A 17,548-nucleotide genomic window follows, 5' to 3' on the forward strand; every position below is an offset into this window, starting at 1 on the left:
TCTACAGTTTGTAACTAAGTTATCATTGACTTAACAGATAGCATCTACGTATAGGCACATACATACACTGTCTTTCAGTTTTCTCACTCACAATGATATTTTCTTACTTCCATCCATTGACCTTTTGAATTACCTTATTTAATTTTTTTAACAGCTGATTAATGCTATGTTGTTTAAATGTTTCACATTCTCTTTATCCATTCTTCTGTTGAGGATCATCTAGGTTGTTTTTAATTTCTGGCTATTATGAATAAAGCTGCAGTGAACATGACTGAATAAGTGTCTGAATGGTAGGATGAAGTGTTCTTGGTGTGTATGCCCAAGAGTGGTATAATTGGATCTTTATGTAGATATATTCCCATCTTCCTGAGGAAATGTCACACAATTCTATAGTGACTTTAAGTTTGCACTCCCACTAGCAAAGGATAAGTGTTTCTTTTGTTCCATACTCCTGCCAACATAAGCTCTCATTTGTTTCATTTGTTTTATTGACTATGGCCATATTGACAAATATGAGATGAAATCTCAAAGTGGTTTTGGTTTTCTTTTTCCTGATGACTAAAGATGTTGAACAGTTCTTAAAGTGTTTCTCAACCACTTGAGTTTCTCTGTAAGAATTATTTGTTTAGGTATGTATCTCATTTTTAACTGAGTCATTTGTTTTGCTTGATATCTAGGGTTTTGGGTTTTAATTTTTATACCTCTTTAAGTATTCTTGGATATAGGCCTCTATTGAGTGTGTAATTGGTAAAATCATTTCCCATTCTTTAGTTTTCTGCTTTGCCTGATGATGTTGTTCCTTTAACATGCACAAGCTTCTTAGTTTCATGAGGTTCCATTATTTATTGTTGATTTTATTTTCTGTGCTAAGAGTGTTCTGTTCAGAAAGTTTTCTCCAGTGCCAATGAGTTCAAGGCTATTCCTTACCTTTTTTTACTATGCTGGTCCTACCAATCTATGAGCATGGGAGATCTTTCCATGTTCTCCTCTGTTCTTAAATTTCTTTCTTCAATCATTTTAAGTTTTTACAATACAAGTCTTTCACCTGTTTGGTTAAAGCTACCCCAAGATATTTTATATTGTTTGAGGCTATTTTGAAAGGTGTTTGTTTGTTTGTTTTTTCCTGATTCTTTCTTAGTCTGCTTGTCATTTGTATAAAGAAGGGCTACTCATTTTTCGAAGTTAATTTTGTTTCCAGCTACTTTCCTGAAAGTGTTTATAAGCATTAGAAGTTTTTGGTGGAATTTTTCAGGTCGCTTATGTACACTATCGTATTATTTTCAAATAAAGATAATTCATCTTCTCCTTTTTGTATCTTTTTTCATCTTCTCCTATTTTTATTCCTTTGATCTCCTTCAGTTGTCTTATTGATCTAGCTAAGACTTCAAGTACTATATTGAATAAGTATGGCTTTTGGACCACAAAGTCTTATCCTGGTTTTAACAGAATACCTTTGAGATCTTCCCATTTAAGGTGATATTGGGTATGGACTTGCTGTGAATTGACTTTATTTAGTTTAGGTATGTACCTTGTATCCCTAATCTCTCAAGATCTTTTATCATGAAGTGGTGTTGAATTTTGTCAATGACTTTTGTGTACCTATTGAGATGGTCTTATTGTTTTTGTCTTTAAGTTTGATTACGTGGTGAATTAGGTTTATCAATTTACATATGCTGAACCATCCTTGTATCTTTCAAAGGAGACCTACCTGATCCTGGTAGATGATCTTTTTATAAGTTTTTGGATTCAATTTGCAAGTATGAAAAATTTCTTTTCATACGGAAATTTGTCTGCAATTCTATTTCTTTGTTGGGTTTTCATGTGGTTTATCAGAGTAACTGTGGCCTCATAAAATAAATCACTCAATGTTCCTTCTGTTTCTACTTGCTGAAATAATTTGAGAAGTCTTAGAATTAACTGTTCTTTGAAAATCTGGTAGAACTCTGTGCTAAAATCATCTGGCCCTGTGGTTTTGGTAGTTGTTGTTGTTGTTGTTGTTTGGGCTGGGTTGTTCTTTGGTTGTTGTTTTTTCCCTTGTGTTTGTTTGTTGTTTTAGTTGTGGGGAGGCTTTTAATGAATGCTTCTCTTTCAGGAGGGGTTATAGGCCTGTTTAAATTGTTTATCTGATCTTTAATTTTGGTAAGTCTCATTTATGGAGACCACTATGCATTGAATTTAGATTTTCAATTTGATGGAGTACTAGTTTTTAAAGTGTGCCTGCATTTCTTCTTGTTTGATGTTGTGTTCTCCTCGTTATTTCTAATAACTTTAGATTGGGATGGAAGGAGAAGTGAAAATCCAAAGTTAGTCCTTTGGATTCACAGGTCAGAGTGACCGGGGCCCTCCCCAGAAATACCTGCTGGAGTTGGGGTCTGGGATAAAGGAATTAGTTGGTGGAAGGAGGGGAAGTTCTCTGTAAGCCACTAGATTTGGGGGCAGGGTAAAGGGAGACTGCAGCAGGCCTGCTACAGAGCTGGATAAGACTGAAGGACTGAATATGGAAGAGCAGAGGAAGAAGTCAATATCTGTATTTAGCCCATATCCTTTCCTGTCTAGAGTGGCCTGTGAATTCCTAGGGAAATTTTTTATATACTCTGTTAGTATTTTGGAACACAACCTGTTCCTGGGTTACCCAGCAACTTATGATGTCATCGTGTGTCGCTGACCAGATGGCCACACATGGAAGGCGTGGTTACCTTGCCCCTTAAAGGGATGACCCCGACACGTGGTCTCTCTCTTACACTCTCTTACTCTCCTCTTGCTTTTTGTCTCTCTCTCTCTCTTTCTCTCTCTCTCTTTCTCTCTCTTTCTTTCTCTCTCCCTCTCTCCCTCCCAATAAACCTCTTGCAGAGAAGATCGATTGACCCTAGCCTCATGCTTTTTTTAATAACTAACACTAACATAGGTCATACAAAACCTTTTTGTAAATTTTATATTCTAAAAACAACAGCATTTATTTAATATGAAAGTTTTTTTTTCATTTTTAACAATTTCAATTCAGTTCTTACAGACTGTTAAGTGAATGGTCTATATCATCAGAGCAGAATATTTTAGCAAACCTCGAATATAACAGAATTTTATCCATTACTTAGATGTTTGAAAATGTAATACACACTCTCTTGTCCTGAGATTTAATTTAAGGTTCAGTTGTGTGGGAAGACAGATATCTGGGGTCATCTCCATATCTAACTCTGTGTGTAGGTATATGAAAGACTTTCATTTAATTTTCTTATATCAAGATTTCAGTAATACATTGCTAACTAATGCCCTGTATCTAATATTTCATTTACCACCCACCAAACACCACTCTGTTCTATAGCGCCTGTTCTAAATGATATATTAAGATACACTTTGTAAAGTATAAAATTCCCTATAGCAATTACACATTTGAGTGACTTTTTTAGTGAATTTATAGTTATGTAATGTTCATCACAATGTAAAGTAATTACATAAACTCTCCAATAATCTCTTCCAAGTCTATTTAAATGTAATCCTTAAGGCAAGGATAAAATGCACACCACAAATTCTATGCAAAAGCTGATGATCTGCTATCCAATCTCATAAATTTGCATAATCTGAGCATTTCATTATAGTCCATTATACAATAAGTAACATTTTGTGTCCATCTTTTTTTCATTCTTCATATGATAAATGTCTTCTGTATCTTGGGGGTTTTGGGTTTTTTGTTTTGTTTTGTTTTTGTTTTTGTAGTTCTTTGTTTTTAGATAAAAGTATTCATTCCCTTCTATAACTATTTTTTTCTGTCTTTTACCATTCTACGGGAATTGGGAATATTTTTATACTTCACAATTGTTGGCAACACTGCTGTGAAAATTCAAGTCCAAGTCTTTTGTAGCACCTTGGTTTTCTCTTCTGTTGGGTAGAATATTGGGGTGAAACAGCTTGGCCTTATGATATCAATAACAATTTAAGAAAGTGTTAAGTGCTTTTGAAATGTGATTGTACAGTTTTATTTTTAAAATATATACTGTGTGTGTGTGTGTGTGTGTGTGTGTAGACCTGGAAATCCAGGTCCCTAGACTTGAGTGTAAGATACCCACAGTAATGTTGACAACTGAATTCCAGTTTTACACAAGAGCAGGGAAGGCTTTTTTACCTCTGGAACCATCTCTCCAACCATAATTATACTACTTTACATCTACTGAGGAACTCGTAAAAGATTCAGCTTTTCCATATTCTGCCAAATATTGGAATTTACTTAATTTTCATGTAGTGATTCTGACTAGTGTATAATAATATCCTAGTAATTTTAAAGTGCTTTTTATATTGTTTCGTTTTGTTTTATTTTATTTTTTTGAGTCAAGGTTTCTCTGTGTAGCCTTGGCTGTCCTGGGCCTGCTTTGTAGACCTGGCTGGCCTTGATTTCTCAGAGATCTAACTTCCTCTGCCTCCCTGAGTGCTGGGATTACAGATGTGTGCTAACACACCAGGCTGACTTTTGATTTCTTAAATATACTCTTTAACGTTTGAAGGAAGTATCATTCAGAACCTAAATATTCAGTATTTTCTTGTTATTAGAAATTAATGTTACCAGTTTTCAGCTGCATTTTCTATATTTATTGGAATAATTTTGTTTTATTTTTATTTTACTGTTTTTTTATTGAAATAAACATAGCATTTTTTTCTGATTACATAAGTAAGCATGCTATTGTTTTGTCGAAATTTTCAATTTATTATATCCATGTTGAATATTGGCTTTAAGTATTTTTTTCTTGTAATGTATATAATATACTTTTGTAGGAATGTACTATTTCATGAATTCTTTGATATGGTTATCAATCCTTCTCTATCACTTATAAGATTTGTAAAGACTTAAGTTTATATGTTCTTTAAACATTTGAGAAAAATTTTATCAATGCAAACCTGGACTTTTCTACTTATGGAAAGTTATTCAGTTATTTATTCAGTATGTTTTTCTAACATACTACTAATGTTGTTATTTTATTTATTATATATTACCATCCAAAATTTTGAATAATTTGTTTTAACATAATTATTTTAAGCATCTCTAATTTTTACTTGCTCATTTTCTTTCTTTTAATTTCCAATATGTGCTCTACTATCATTCTTTGAGTATGTTTCTGATGCTAATTGCAAAATCTGAAACCCCTTACAGATAATGCCCATTGAAATTTTAGCTGATAGGGTCACATATTCCTTACTTTATTTTCATGTTTCGTACTATTGATGAAAACTGAATAATAAGCTAGTAGTTAGGAACTCTGGGTTCTCCTTGACCCCCCTGTGGTAGTTGGTAGTTGCTATTGATTTTGTTTATTTTCTTATTCTGTTTTAGTAACTTGCTTCAGCTACACTTGTGTAATTTGTCTTTTCTACATGTATTCAGCTGTTCATATTTTATGAAGTTTTTTTTCCCCTATTTCTACTTTTACATTTACAAGGTTACCCAGTAGCTACATGCCTTGGTTATCAACTGACAGCTGTCCACAGCTTGTACTCACTTGGCTTAATCCCCTTAGATGTTGACATTCTAGGGTCTAGCTTCTTAAACTGTGAACTGACATTTGGGGTCATGTGACTCAGTATGGAAATAGCAAAAAAAATTTCCTATAAAAGCAAGAGAATGATACAGTCTTAGACAAAGCCGTACCTTACTAGAGTATTTCATTTTGTTATTTTCACACATTTTAATTAGATATTGTTCTTAATATTTAAGTATGAAATAAGCAAGATTTGAGAAAACATCCAGTCAAACAAAATCTCTTTCTATAAGTTGATTCATCTAGCTGAGAGATGTTATCAGAGAACTATGGCACTGTGGCATTTCCAATCACTTCTTAGTTTCAGTTCAAGAACAAAATATTTATTGGGAAAGTTGTGATAGAATGAAAAGACAAAAGAAATGCTTTGGAGCCAGGTTGAGTTTTACTCCTGTCCACTGTACAGCAGGAATCTAGAAAAGATGTGTGAAAAGGTTAACTCTCAGAAATATAAACACGAAATACAACAATGTGAGTACAGACACAATTTTGCTTGGCAGAGCTTACCTGCAAACTAAGGATTTTTTTTATAGTTTGCATTTTTCACTCACACCACAGACTTCCTCTGTGGGGCCATTCTCCTTTCTACCCCCGGGAATATTTCCAGTGATAGAAATTTCCTTTATCGTTCATTTAATCATTAAACAGTGTGTTTTTGTTTTGTTTTGTTTTTCTTGATTTTAATGTATTTCTTTAAAAAAATATGCTGGAGAAAGAAAGAAAGAAAGAAAGAAAGAAAGAAAGAAAGAAAGAAAGAAAGAAAGAAAGAAAGAAAGAAAGAAAGAAATCTCATGGTTGAGACGTCCAGTAAAATCAAAATTATATGCAATAGAGGACACCCTAAGAGTAACTGTGTTAGAAGTGCTGCAGAGTAAAATGTAGTTAATCTATGGCATCCGGTCAAACAGGCTCTGGAACATAGCAAGAGTTAGTTAAAGAAAAAAAAAATTAAGGAACAGGGTCAATTAAGTGGCTCAGTGATTAAAGGTTCCTGGAACCAAGTATGAGAAGAAGCTGAGTTCAATGCTCAAGATCCACACTTGACCTTTTCATGCATGCCATTGCTTGTACAGAAACATACACCACCACCAAAAAATAAAAAAATAAAACTTAATAAAAATAAAGAGGCTTTTCTGGAAACTGCAAACAACTCCAGAAACCAGTATTTGAAATCTACTTTGTTTTTCTGTGCTTTGAAACTTTTATGTACCAAACTATTTCAGGAATTTTTTGAGTGGCCTTTTATAGGCTGAATTAGTAAATGAATAGCCAAACATTAAACACATTTTATTTCTCACATTATGTAATAAGCTGGGGTTTTTTATGTATAAATTTTAACTAAGCCTAATTCTCTGACAATTTTTGATTTTTTTGTCCTAAATGTCTTTTGGGGGATACAGCCCCTTACCATAACTCTACACACTCCAAAAAGTTCTCCCAAGTTTTAGGGACCTATATTTAGGCAAACCCAGGATTTGTGGCTTCAAAGCTGTGTTTAAGGTTTAACCACTTTGTAAAGAAAAGTTGGAAGTCATTTTTTTCTTTTTTTAATTCAATTTTATTTATATATGTATTTATTACAATATATTCACTTTGTATCCCCACTACAGCCACCTCCCTCATCTCCTTCCATTCCCACTTACCCTCCCACTTCTTTCGTTAGTCCCCTGATAGGAGAGGACCTCCTCCCCTTCTATCTGACCTTAGCTTATCAGTTCTCATCAAAACTGGCTTCACTGTCTCCCTCTGTGGCCTGGGAAGTCTGCTCCCCACAGGAGGAGGTGATCAAAGAGCCAGCCACTGAGGTCATGTCAGAGACAGCCTGTACCCCTTACTATGGAACCCAATTGGAAAATAAGCAGTCTATGGGCTGCATTTGAACAGGGGTCCAGGTCCTCTCTATGCATGATCCTTAGTTGGAATATCAGTCTCTGCAGGACTTCCATGGGCCCAAGTATTTGGGCTCTGTTGTTCTCCTTGTGGAGTTCCTGTCCCCTCCAGGTCTTTCTATCTCCCTCTTCTGCCATAAGGTATCTGGCACTCTACCCAAAGTTTGGCTATGAGTCTCAGTATCTCCTTCGATACCCTGGTGAGGAGACTCTTTCAGAGGTCCTCTGTGGTAAGCTCCTGTCCTGTTCCTTGTCTTCTTCTACTTCCGATGTATATCCTGTTTGCTGTTCAGAATGAGGATTAAGCATCTTCCCTAGGGTCCTCCTTGTTTAGTTTCTTTAGGACTGTAGACATTAGTGTGTTTGTCCTATATTATATGGCTTATAGCTACTTATAATTGAGTATATTCCGTATGTGTCTTTCTGCTTCTGGGTTACCTCTCTCAGGATCATTTCCTCTAGCTCCCACAATTTGCCTACAAATGTAATGATTTCCTTGTTTTTAAGTGCTGAGTAGTATTCCATTGTGTAAATGTACCACATTTTCTACAACATCTAGGTTGTTTCCAGAATCTGGCGATTACAAATAAAGCTGCTACGAACATAGTTGCACAAATGTATTTATTGAATAGTGGGGCATCTTTTGGGTGTATGCCTTGGAGTGGTATAGCTGGATCTTGAGGTAGCACTATTTCTAATGTTTTGAGAAAGTGCCAGATTGGAAGTTTTATTAGAGGTTTGTTCATATAGAATTAAACAGAAAGATGCAGAGAAAAGAGAGGTACCCATAAAAAGTAAGACACAACCAAGTGTGTGTGCCGACCTCAAGGAAGATAAGCAACTCATTGTTTTTGAAATAGACATACATAATATTTATTTGAATTTGTGGTTTCTGTCTTATCAATAAGTAGTTCCTGAGGGACTCCTGGTGGGATTAAAATAGGAAAGGTAAAAATCTATCCCTTAAGACTACAGGGAGATGGAATGTCTTTACTTACCAGTTTTGCTTAAAATTTTCAGGCAATGTCAGAATAAAGGAATGAGCCCATGCTTCTTTCTTGTATTCTTCCTTTTGTATCTCTTTTCAGACAGGTTTTATTCATTTTTCATGACTTGGTTTAATTCATTTATCATGCTAAGCTTCCTTGTCAAGAAGAGGGTGTTCTATTGTGCTTTTGATCAATACTATGAAATGTATTGTTGAATAATTTACTGTTTTATATAGATCGAGTTGATGTTTGAATTTTGTGGCTGTTTTCTCAATTAGACCAAAATATCTTCAGTGGCAGTAGCTGTAGCCTCTATTTTTTTTTTTCCTGCACCCAACATCATGTTCATCAGTCTACCAAGGTCATAGTGAAAATTCAAAAATGATAGTTGTTTAAGAATCAGTAAGTGTACTATCTTTTCTCTATTTTAAAATTAGTAACTCATCTTGAAACAGCAGTTTGGAGCAAAATTTTAAAATCCTATATTCTAGGCCGCCTGTTAAATAATTCACCCTACGCAATGCTATATTTAATCAATATATGATGCATGCAAGCCAAACATAAGCACATTCGCCATTTTAGATTATCAATGAGTCTCAATATCTAAAATTTAATCATTTACACATTCCTTTTAAATATGACACAGGTTCACATCACCTAGCTTTTTGATAATTTTACTGCATCAGAAATAATGCGGTAAGAAAAATTTAAAAACAGGCTTTGCTGAATGTAAGGTCTATGTATGACTGTAAATGTATGAATGTCATCACTCTAAATGCAGTTGGAGAATGCTGATAAGTAACTCTTATGTTTCAAAGTTAATCAGAACTAGCTAGAGCAAATATACAAGAATAAGAACCATGTAATTTCCTTAATCTATGGATTTGTTTGATTACTATTTTTACCAAATTCCATGCTACCAGTCTATACTCAGTCTAATAGAAGTTTGATTTGGGGAAATTTTAAAGTGTGTGGGTTGATTTGATCTTTAAAATTAAAGACTCACAGGGGACTAAATGAGAGCCCTATTAATTACTTCAGTTCCTTATTTTCTCCATGGTAGATGGGCAGATGCCAATAAGCTAACATCAGACACAAAATTCATTTCACCATAGGAGATCAAAGGATGCCAGAAATACAGGCAATTTTTAGAGTAAAAGGCCCAGGTTTCACTTACTTCTCATTGAAATGTCTTACCAACAATATTGCTGATACCAGTGTTTGTGGAACTTTCCTGAAACATTAGTCAGTCACTTTTCTAACTGTCTAAATATGAACTTGCTGTTTATAAGTCAATTATTAAACTAACCTTAAATTTAAGTGATCAGTCCTACAAAACTTTCCTGATTTGAAAATTAATTTTAAATTCTGGATATATAGGATACTTACTATTTTATGTGAGTTGGCTACAGTGTCAAGAGTCCCACAACCATTTCCCTGCTTTTTGGTTCAATCATTTGTCAAATATGGCTCCCAGAAGTCATGACAACAAATTGCTCACTATCATTGATTCATTAGAAAAGATAAAAATGAACAGCTAGAAGAAAAGGTACAAAAGGTTAAATCAGAATGAGTTTTGCATACTTGATTTCCTGTTCTCAGAGTGTTGAGATGTGGTATTTTTCTTACACCATAGGTGAGTTCATTCTAGAAGCTGATCAAACTCCATTATCTGGGAAATTTTAACAAACTGCATTATATTATCTAAGTGGGATTGATTGGATGATTATGCATGACTTAGCACAATTGTTTTTCTTTCTTCCTCACCTCTGATGTGTGTGGGTAACCAAGGAGAACAATGATCTCAAGCGTCCAATCATGACTTAATTCCCATTCTAAGCAACCAATCCCCATTCTAAGGCTGTCCAGTATCCCACTACAATTAGGTCATTGGAGTAAAAATTCATTTGTAATTCAACGAGAATTTTTTTAACTGACAAATGACTTTTTTTTTTTCACTTAAAAGTGCCATGTCAAGAACTAGATGAAGAACACATAAGACTTCTTTTTATATCACAGAATCATAACTGTTTGCTTTTAATTCATGCTTACTCAGTTAATATTTAATCTGTCTCATGTCTCTAAAAAGGATGATGACTAGCTAATTATAGTCTTACAATAAAGCTTAAGTTATTTAGGATTTAAGAAAATGTTTTAGGTCCAAGAAAAAATTTTTAGATGGTAATGTGGTAATGTAAGTAAAGATAAATGTTTAAAGTACAGAACTTTGAACTCAGCAAGACAGGATAGACAGAAGAATACTTTCTCCAAAGTTGCCAAACACAAATGTACTGGACATTACAAATGCAATTTTTACCTTACAGGTATCATAATTTTTACTGCATATAGTAACTAAAGAAGCATTTTATTGGACTAAAAAGGGGAATGTTAGAAAGAATGTCTTGTGTATTGTATGGATGCTTTGCTTGTCAATTAAAAAAAAACCTATGGCCTATACTAGCAGGTAAACTATAGAATGAGACATCCAGCAGGCAAAACAGATTTTGGGCTAGAACCAGGCACAGGAGCTTCATCAGGGAAAATATGAGGAGGACAAACACATGGTACCTGAGAACAGGTAACTAGCCATGTGACAGAATGCAAATTGCTATAAATGGTTATTTTAAGTTGTGAGCTAGTCAGAGAAGAGCCTAGCAATATGGACTAAGTATTTGTGAATATATTTTGAGCCTCATGAGCCTTTATTCTGGAAGATTAGGGCCAGGAAGAAAAAGTATTACAATGTAATTTACTATATATTTCAGCTAAATTATGAGTTTCAGTTGCCTTCTTGACAAAAAAAGATTCTCTGAGATTATCAGTTAATAGCATAATGTGTTAAAAACAATAGCTGATTGAAATGACATTTTAGTGTAGAAAACTTGGAAATTGAAGTTATTTATTTATTTACTTACTTACGTATTTACTTATTTTTTACAAGGTCTAACATTGAATGCCTGTTTTTTCCTTGAACTCAGTATAAAATCCAGGCTGTCCTCAAATTTGTTGCAATCCTTCTGCTTCGGCATCTGTAGTATTGGGAATACAGGCACAAACCACTACATTTAAACAATTAAAGTTTTCTGAGGTTTACTTTATTCACAGAAAAAAGAAAAAAAAGTGAAGGAAGCACAATCGTTATTCTATCTGGACTGTTAGAAGTCCATGGGTCAACAAAACAACAACCACAAAAAATAAGCAAAAAAAAAAAAAAAAAAAAAACAACTATAAAAAACTATTCCTGGGTTTGACTACAAATACTGTGAAAGAAAAATGCCATGAAAATTAACCAGATACTAAAAATAAAAACAGCTCTCTGCCTTTTTCTCTATTATTGTACAACAATATTATACATTTGTTATATCACTGTTTTGTGAGTTAGGTGCTTTTGATGAAACTCTGTTTTGCTCTCTACAATGCTATAACTAAGTCATTGTCCAGACCTGTGGTCTCAACTGAAACATGCTGCTAAGTTTGAGAAATGAAATGGATGTGGCTCCTAATGGTGTTAAAAAAATGGCAAGATCTTTATAAGCAGTCCCAATATTTCTTTGGGAAATATTGCCCAAAGAACTACATACTTTCTGTAAGATCCTAGGTTATTTTTTTTTCATAAGACTGAGCTATTAAAGGGAGGGAAGTCTAGTTCTTCCACATTCTGATTGGAATTCTGTCTCTCCATATGTTCTTCTCTCATATACAATTCACCATGGTACAACACTCCATAGCATGATGGAGTTAGTAGGGCTATTCCCAGACCACATGCCATGTTATACCCTACAAAATTGTGATTCAACAAACCACTATTTAGAAAATACCTAGTCACATATACATACTAGCTGAAACCTAAGTAAACCACATGCAGTTTAAGTTCACTTAGATAGCTTTCAGAGTTTACTTCAAATTCAGGAGAGAGAGAGACACACACAGAGACAGAGAGACACAGAGAGAGAACAGGAACTCAGATGCTATAAAGTTATATACATTATGCTTTTCCATCTACCTATAACAACATTAATCCTTCAGTTTTGCTGCATTCTGTTAAACTGAAATGATTCATAAATCATATATGTAACCAGGCTAAAGATATTACAGCAGTATTTTAGTATTAGGAAATAAAGTCATTGATATTATCATATATTTAATATACCAATTTCCTCACATAATACTTTTGGGGGATCATGGCTTTCTTAGAAAGCTATACAACAATATTTGAAAAAGAGACCCAAAAAAGAAAAGTAACAAGTAAGGCTGAAGAGATGTTTGAATCTCACTCAAAAAGGGAAGTAGAATAGAAGTCAGGAGTAGGTGAAGTGATGGGCCTGGGTGGAAGAGGGTCTGATGAAGGGAATGAGGGTAGGGATCATATGTGTTGAGAGCAGGGGTAGGAAGTGCAGCTGGGAAAGTAAAGGAAAACCAAGAGGTAGGGGATGGCATCTCTGGAACAGGCTAAAACCCGGGACACTCTGGAGACAGGGTAGGCTCTTGGCATGATATGGGAGTTACCTTAGCAGAGACTCCTAGCACCAGGGGACATGGAGACTGAAGTGGCCACCTCCTAGCGAGGCAGGACTTCCAGTGGATGGAGGGGGACACCAACTTACCCACAACATCTTTAACCAAAAATTTAACCTGCCTACAAAATGTGCTGGATAAATGTGGAGCAGAAATTGAGGATGTTACCAAACAATGACTGGCCCAAATTTGGACCACCCCATGGGACAAAAGTCACACCCTGACACTATTAATGATACTCTGCTTTGCTTGAAGACAGGAGCCTAACATAACTGTACTCTGAGAAGCTCCACTCAACAGTAGATTGAACCACATGCTGAGACTCACAGCTAAAAATTACACAGAGCTTGGCATCTTCTGGAACAGTGGGGAGAAAGATAAAAGGATCCAGAGGGGACAAGATATCCACAGGAAGATCAACAGAGTCAACTAACCTAGGACCATAGGGGCTTAAAGAGACGGAAGCACCAACCAGAGAAAATACATGGACTGGAACTAATACCCATCACATAAGTAACTAATGGGCAGCTTGGTCTTCACATGGGTTCCCTAGCAAGTGGAGCAGGGACTCTCTCTAACATGGACTCAGTTGGCTGCTTTTCTAAAAGCCCAACTTTCCTTAAGCTGGGCTTCCTTGTCTGGCCTCAGTGGAAGAGGATGACCTTAGTCTTGATGTGCCAGGATGAATTGGTACAGGGACAGGTGGGAGGGGGGCTCACTTTTCCTGAGAAGGGGAAGGGCCAAGAAGAAAGAGGGTGGGAGCATGGTACTGGGAGGAGAGGAGGGAGAGGACTGTGATCCAGATGTTAAGTGAATAAATAAATAAACTTAATTTAATAAAAGATAAAACTATGGAACAATATTTGAAAAAGAAAGTATGACCTGGTGACAGGACACTGCCTCACCATGAGAGATGCCTTTATGTACTACATGTGAACTTGGATCATATTTACAAGTCTGGAGATATATTCAGAGAGAGAAAGAGAGACTGTGTCCTATGACTTACCCATGTCTATTTTCAATTCCTATCTTTTTTATAAGCCACATTTTGCCATATTCTTTTCTAAAATCCTGTTTTGTATGAGCCATTAAAATTGTGGAATGGGTGAAATATCTTTAAAGACTCCAGATTTCAGAACACATTGATTTTCAACTCCTGTTAATTAACCAGATGACCCAGAATGACCAGTCAGATTCCAATAAGCCTATATGGTGAGTCAATGTCTGCTAGAATTTGAAATAATTGTGAACTGTGGGCTCCTACTACTTCTTCACTACAAGATTAGCCTTCCATCCTTTCTTTCATTTAAAAGCTGAAAACTTATTACTTTGAAGTAGTCAATGGAAACCTACAAACCTCTCTGGGAATTACCTGACTGTTGAACACTAAACCAAAAGGCATAGGTAATAAAAAGCAAGCCATGTTACTGTAGAAATTTGCTCCAATAGAATTCTTGGGTATTATTGTTTTTCAGTGAACCAATGACAGAGAGTGAAGTCCAAACCCAGCTGAATCTCTATTTCATGTGGTTGTAGGCAAACTGGAAATGTTCTCTGTAGCAAAGTCTCTTGACATAAAACTTACACATTCCAGGCTTCGGAAAATTTCCACCTACTTATATAGCCACCACTTACATGTATCGTTAATCCATCAATAACTCTCAGAGTTTCAGCAGCTGAGTGGAAAAATGGTCAAAGTTCCCCCCGTTTCATAAATCTCAAAGTGCTTGTGATTCTTAAAAATCACGGCACATATTTTTATTTGCAGATTCGAAATGATTAAAATAATTTGAGAACACAGATGCTAAACTGGTGAGTGATTTAGTCTGGGGTTAGAATTAATATTCCATATTTCTTGGTTTTGGACAGAGAGCCATTTACTAAAAACTTTTAAGAAAAAGGAATTAATACATTTTATGTTGACTTTCTACCTTAATATTAAAAAGTAAGCATTTATTGGGGGAAAGTATGATTTCACATTCATTCTAGATACTCTTATATATTGAATGTTTCATGGAGAAGAAAATATTGAAGTTTAAGGCTGTGAAGGCTTATATTGAGTAGTTTAAGAAGCTGCAAAGATTTGGTTATTAATTTACTCACTAAATTTGCTCAAAGTATGACTGCTCCTGTGTTCCTGGGGAGAGGGTGGGGTATGGCAAGTCCTTATACCCTGACAACAGAAAAATATAAACTTATATAAAATTCAAAAATAGTTTTAAAACATGTTACTTCTTATCTTATAAACATATAATATTATTTGAACAATCAAGACTAGATATTCTATGGCTAGACTAAATATATAAGCATACAAAAAAAGCCCTTAAAACAAATAAGATTTTTCTGTAAGTTAGAGGAAAATAAATATATTTATAAAGAACAAACACAACAAAATATCTCAAGTTTATTATGAATCTTTAAAAAGATGAGCATGTAATATCAGAACTGAGGGATGCAAGGGACTATGGGAAAAATTACAAAACACATCAATCTAAATAATTCTGCAACAACCTAAAGGAACCAAAGGCTGAAAAGAACACCTATGACTATTGTACTGCCCAGGGAGGTCTCTCTCACTTTGCTTCTAAGAAGAACACGAAGGCAGACATTCTAAGGTATGGTCAGGACAACAGATACACAAGGAAGTTTCCCCTCTTCAATGTAGCTAGAACTCGTTCTGCTAGAGTAGCTAAAATTCTCTTTGCCCTAGAGTAATTATTTCTAAATTCTTTAATGATTGTTTAGTGCATGGATACTTCTTTTTAACTTCATTTTGCAAACTTTAAGTTAAATTTTTCATACAATTTATTTTTATTTCCCTTATCGTTATGTTCCCTGCCCTGAACTCTTCCCTCATCCTTTCCACTTCTCTATCCATACAACTTTAGTTCTACCAAAAAACTAACAAACATAAAAATAGAAACAAACAATAAAAAGTTCCTACAAAAGCAAAACAAACAAAAAACCATGGAGTCCATTTGTGTTGTCCTACAACTCCTGAGCATGAGCTCACCCTCGAGTATGGTTGACATACACAGTTACACTCCATTGGAGAAAACTGGTTTTCCTTTGACCAGCTGGTATCAATTGCAGATACCTTTTTGGTCATAAGTGGAAATACTGTAGAATTCTGCTGGAACATGGGCAGATATGCAGATCCTGTATTGTGTGTTTGTGTGCATGTGTGTGTGTTACCACAGTCTATGAGTTTGAAGGTGTATTGGTCCTATTTTTTCTGGAAGACTCTTAGAAGTCCTTAAGCACCTCTGAGCTCTTTCAGTCTTCTCTCATTGACTTGAGGAAAGAAGTTTGATTAAGACATTAAGATTTAGGACTGAGTGCTACAAAGGCTGTCAAACTCTATATATCCTCCATTTGTGCATCTCTGTGTTGATTTCCATTGACTGCAAGAAGTTTCTGAGGTGATGGCTGAGTGAGGTGATGGTTGATCTACACGTATCACATGTTCTTGATATGGAAAAATACCTGACAAAAGCAGTGTGTATGGGTGGGGGTATTTGCATCACAGTTTAAAATGTACTCTTCACAGAGAGGAAGGAGGTAGTAGCAGCTCAAGCTGTGGTAGCAGAAACATAAGGTAGGTGGGCACTCTGACTCTTCAGTCAGCTAGCAGCAAGAAAAAAAAAAAAACATGCTGGTGCCTAGCTCACCTAATTCTTTTCATTCAGTCCAAGACTCCAGCCTAGGAGATAACATCTATATTTAGGATGGCTCTTCTTTCCCCGGATTTCTCTGAAAAGGCTCTGGATGATTCTAAACTCAACTGACAATGAATTTAACCATCACAAGAAGCATTCTTTTTTTTTTTTTTAATCATTCTAATCCCACCCACCTCCAGTTTCTCAAGATGCCTACAATGCCTGCTGAGGCACAGCCTGTCAAATGTCAACCAGCAGCTTCTGGTTGCCGCAGAAAGGGTGAGTGTGTGGAAACCTGCATGCCCAAAGGCTTCTCGGTGGACTCTGCTGCCCCCAGGCTTGGGACCACTGCTGCAAGGAATCCTGAGGAAACAAGGATTGAGTTCCATTAAATAAGACTCTTCCACAGAATTAATTCAGGGCTTCTACATTTGTGGTACATCTTACAAGGCAGCATTTTAGAGAATCCACTTTGGAACTGGAGACCTGCAAGGATCAAAGAAGAACGTTTACCCCAGTGATAAAGAATGGAATGTTTCCCACTTTTATTCTGCTGTCTACCTGGTAAATTTTCACCCACGATGGTGCCAAGAGTGAGCTCAGCAACCCTTAATCACACTTAGGGTGGGCTGTGTGCCTGGAAAGACTAAAGCTGGAATTCTGTGACAGAGGAAGAATGGAACAAGAAAAGCTGGGTAAACAACAAACAACACACATCAAATTTGGGGGTTAAATAAGGACTGAAGTGTGGGTCGGATTTAGCAACTAGGGCATTTTTAGCATGTTTTTGTAAAAAAAGAAAAAGAAGAACTCATGTATTTGCAAATTCCACAAATTCCTTCCATTGCAATGCAGTGAACAATGGATAGAGATGGGAACTATTTCTATCTTTGCTAAAGACACAATGCCATTGAGGATGTGAGTGTTATTGTATGAAGTGGAAGTGAGGGTTATCAGAAGAAGATGAAAGAGGC

The sequence above is a fragment of the Meriones unguiculatus genome, chromosome 12 (genome assembly GCF_030254825.1).
Source record: "Meriones unguiculatus strain TT.TT164.6M chromosome 12, Bangor_MerUng_6.1, whole genome shotgun sequence".
Lineage (NCBI taxonomy): Eukaryota > Metazoa > Chordata > Mammalia > Rodentia > Muridae > Meriones > Meriones unguiculatus.